Source organism: Gasterosteus aculeatus, chromosome 6 (assembly GCF_964276395.1).
Source record: "Gasterosteus aculeatus chromosome 6, fGasAcu3.hap1.1, whole genome shotgun sequence".
Taxonomy (NCBI): domain Eukaryota; kingdom Metazoa; phylum Chordata; class Actinopteri; order Perciformes; family Gasterosteidae; genus Gasterosteus; species Gasterosteus aculeatus.
In genome coordinates, this window is record NC_135693.1 from 127,501 (window position 1) to 132,500 (window position 5,000).

Genomic DNA, 5,000 nt, shown 5'->3' on the forward strand with positions numbered 1-5,000 from the left:
TGGAACTCTGTATTCATCCATGCGTTACACCTGCTGTTCTGACATCAGCATCCGAGAATGGTGTGCCGTTCTGGGACATGGTCTGGGATCTCCCGCTGTCTGGAACTGTGTGTTCATCCATCCACTGCACCTGCTGTTCTGACATCAGCATCCGAGAATAGTGGGCCGTTCTGGGACATGGTCTGGGATCTCCCGCTGTCTGGAACTGTGTGTTCATCCATACGTTACACCTGCTGTTCTGACATCAGCATCCGAGAATAGTGGGCCGTTCTGGGACATGGTCTGGGATATCACGCTGTCTGGAACTGTGTGTTCATCCGTCCACTGCACCTGCTGTTCTGCCATCAGCATCCGAGAATAGTGCCCCGTACTGGGACATCAGCCAGGACGCACCGCCGTCATCTCGTTCGTTCGCTCAGTCATCCATCCACGAAAGCTACCGATCAGCCACAGTGCCCGGAATGATGCCTCCTGCCGGGGCAGCGTCCGCTTGCTCCCCGACAGCCAGTTCTGCATGAGGCTCCGGTTCTTCCACCCCCGCCACTGTCCGAGGGTGTCCGAAAATACTGAGGTCTGAGTCGGATCCGAACCGCACAAACGCCGGTCTTCACGACTGGAGGCCTATGTTTCTAAAAACCGGGTTTCAGGAATCTGCGACCTGGTGGCCCAGTGATGTCGGCTGGAACTTTTTTTTTCCGGTCCGCTCAAAATTCTCCAGGCATTTTCTGAGCTTTCCTTCACATATTCCGACTTTTACTTAGTTTCTGACGGAGCCAAAAAAGTCCGGGTTTTTTTGCCCTCCTTATCGTCCCGACTGGAAACTTTAACTCCGTATTTTAAGTCAGAAAATTAAAGTTCTTTTCATCCAGGAGACCGACCATTCCTTCAAAGTGTCCCATACAGTGCTTCGTCATCGGACATCGGCCGGGATCTCCCGCTCTCTGGAACTGTGTATTCATCCATGCGGTACACCTGCTGTTCTGCCATCACTGTCCGGGAATAGTGTGTCGTTCTGGGACTTGGTCTGGGATATCACGCTCTCTGGAACTCTTTATTCATCCATCATGTACACCTGCTGTTCTGCCATCACTGTCCGGGAATAGTGTGTCGTTCTGGGTCATGGTCTGGGTTCTGCCGCTCTCTGGAACTCTTTATTCATCCATGCGGTACACCTGCTGGTCTGCCATCACTGTCCGGGAATAGTGTGTCGTTCTGGGACTTGGTCTGGTCTCTGCCGCTCTCTGGAACTCTTTATTCATCCATGCGGTACACCTGCCGTTCTGCCATCACTGTCCGGGAATAGTGTGTCGTTCTGGGACTTGGTCTGGTCTCTGCCGCTCTCTGGAGCTCTTTATTCATCCATCCACTGCACCTGCTGTTCTGCCATCACTGTCCGGGAATAGTGTGTCGTTCTGGGACTTGGTCTGGTCTCTGCCGCTCTCTGGAACTCTGTATTCATCCATGCGGTACACCTGCCGTTCTGCCATCACTGTCCGGGAATAGTGTGTCGTTCTGGGACTTGGTCTGGTCTCTGCCGCTCTCTGGAGCTCTGTATTCATCCATGCGGTACACCTGCCGTTCTGCCATCACTGTCCGGGAACAGTGTGCCGTTCTGGGTCATGGTCTGGGTTCTGCCGCTCTCTGGAACTCTTTATTCATCCATGGGGTACACCTGCTGTTCTGCCATCACTGTCCGGGAACAGTGTGCCGTTCTGGGTCATGGTCTGGGATATCACGCTCTCTGGAACTCTTTATTCATCCATGCGGTACACCTGCTGTTCTGCCATCACTGTCCGGGAACAGTGTGTCGTTCTGGGACTTGGTCTGGGTTCTGCCGCTCTCTGGAGCTCTTTATTCATCCATCCACTGCACCTGCTGTTCTGCCATCACTGTCCGGGAACAGTGTGCCGTTCTGGGTCATGGTCTGGTCTCTGCCGCTCTCTGGAACTCTTTATTCATCCATGGGGTACACCTGCTGGTCTGCCATCACTGTCCGGGAACAGTGTGCCGTTATGGGTCATGGTCTGGTCTCTGCCGCTCTCTGGAACTCTTTATTCATCCATGGGGTACACCTGCTGGTCTGCCATCACTGTCCGGGAACAGTGTGCCGTTCTGGGTCATGGTCTGGTCTCTGCCGCTCTCTGGAGCTGTTATTTTCCTCCATCCGGTACACCCACTGCTCTGCCATCACTGTCCGAAAATAGTGCTCCGAAATCGGGTAAGTCGCGCGGGGAGCCACCCCTGTATCTCGGCTCCAGGAGCGTCTTTCCGCCCGGGGCCTGGCCCACTATGCTTAGGTCCAGCTGGGGAACGCTCCCCCCGAAGCTCGGGGCCCTGTCCTGGAGATCTCTGTTTCCGAAAACCAGGTTTCTGAAATCTGCGACCTGGTGGCCCAGTGATGTGAGCTAAAAAAAAATTTATCGAAGCGATCTAAAAAAGCCCAGGCATTTTCTGGGCTTTCCTTCACATATTCCGACTTTTACTTAGTTTCTGACGGAGCCAAAAAAGTCCGGGTTTTTTTCGCTCCACATAGTCCCGACTGGAAACTTTAACTTTTTTTTTTTTCCATTATTTCACCCGCGGAGGTCCGCAAACACCTCCAGGGGCCCACAACGGCCGAATTAAGCCAGGAAAAAGACACCAGAACCCGGATCTCTTTACCAGACACCCCCAGAGCCCGGAACTCGGACCCAAACACCTCCAGAGGCCCACAACGGCCGAATCGAACCCGGAAAAAGACGCCAGAACCCGGATCTCTTTACCAGACACCCCCAGAGCCCGGAACTCGGACCCAAACACCTCCAGAGGCCCACAACGGCCGAATCGAACCCGGAAAAAGACGCCAGAACCCGGATCTCTTTACCAGACACCCCCAGAGCCCGGAACTCGGACCCAAACACCTCCAGAGGCCCACAACGGCCGAATTGGACCCGGAAAAAGACGCCAGAACCCGGATCTCTTTACCAGACACCCCCAGAGCCCGGAACTCGGACCCAAACACCTCCAGAGGCCCACAACGGCCGAATCGAACCCGGAAAAAGACGCCAGAACCCGGATCTCTTTACCAGACACCCCCAGAGCCCGGAACTCGGACCCAAACACCTCCAGAGGCCCACAACGGCCGAATTGGACCCGGAAAAAGACGCCAGAACCCGGATCTCTTTACCAGACACCCCCAGAGCCCGGAACTCGGACCCAAACACCCCCAGAGGCCCACAACGGCCGAATTGAACCCGGAAAAAGACGCCAGAACCCGGATCTCTTTACCAAACACCTCCAGAGCCCGGAACTCGGACCCAAACACCTCCAGAGGCCCACAACGGCCGAATTGAACCCGGAAAAAGACGCCAGAACCCGGACCCGGTCCCGGATCACCCCGGTACACCCGCGGAGGTCCGCAAACACCTCCAGAGGCCCACAACGGCCGAATTAAGTCCGGAAAAAGACGCCAGAACCAGGATCTCTTTACCAGACACCCCCAGAGCCCGGAACACGGACCCAAACACCTCCAGAGGCCCACAACGGCCGAATTGGACCCGGAAAAAGACGCCAGAACCCGGATCTCTTTACCAGACACCCCCAGAGCCCGGAACTCGGACCCAAACACCTCCAGAGGCCCACAACGGCCGAATTGGACCCGGAAAAAGACGCCAGAACCCGGATCTCTTTACCAAACACCCCCAGAGCCCGGAACTCGGACCCAAACACCCCCAGAGGCCCACAACGGCCGAATTGAACCCGGAAAAGGACGCCAGAGCCCGGGTTCCGCTCCATGCCGCACACCACACCTGCAATACCGACCTCTCCCACCGGAGGGAGACAGAGGGCGCCTTCCACCCTGACTGCTGCCCGGGTGAGAGACACTATTCCTGGGGGGACTCTTTATCAGACTCCCCTTAACTAAAAGGGACTGCTGCCCGGGAAAGAGACACTATTCCTGGGGGGGCCTTCTACCAGACCCCCCCTGCCCCAACACACCATCCCCAATTTCACAAGTGTTCACATAGCATATTCAGTCACAACTTGTCCGTTTCAAACACCCACACCTGCAATACCGACCTCTCCCACCGGAGGGAGACAGAGGGAACCCTCCCCCCCCCACGACTGCTCCCCGGGAAACAGACACTATTCCTGGGGGGCCTTCTACCAGACCCCCCTGAACTAAGCACGACTCCTGCCCGGGAAACAGACACTATTCCTGGGGGGGCCTTCTACCAGACGCCCCCTGCCCCAACACACCATCCCCAATTTCACATAGCATATTCAGTCACAACTTGTCCGTTTCAAACACCCGCACCTGCAATACCCACCTCTCCCACCGGAGGGAGACAGAGGGAACCTTCCCCCCCACGACTGCTCCCCGGGAAACAGACACTATTCCTGGGGGGGCCTTCTACCAGACCCCCCTGAACTAAGCCGGACTCCTGCCCGGGAAAGAGACACTATTCCTGGGGGGGGCCTTCTACCAGACGCCCCCTGCCCCCACACACCATCCCCAATTTCACAAGTGTTCACATAGCATATTCAGTCACAACTTGTCCGTTTCAAACACCCACACCTGCAATACCGACCTCTCCCACCGGAGGGAGACAGAGGGAACCCTCCCCCCCCACGACTGCTCCCCGGGAAACAGACACTATTCCTGGGGGGGCCTTCTACCAGACCCCCCTGAACTAAGCCCGACTCCTGCCCGGGAAAGAGACACTATTCCTGGGGGGGCCTTCTACCAGACCCCCCTGAACTAAGCCCGACTCCTGCCCGGGAAAGAGACACTATTCCTGGGGGGGCCTTCTACCAGACCCCCCTGAACTAAGCCCGACTCCTGCCCGGGAAAGAGACACTATTCCTGGGGGGGCCTTCTACCAGACACCCCTGAACTAAGCCCGACTCCTGCCCGGGAAACAGACACTATTCCTGGGGGGGCCTTCTACCAGACCCCCCTGAACTAAGCCCGACTCCTGCCCGGGAAAGAGACACTATTCCTGGGGGGGCCTTCTACC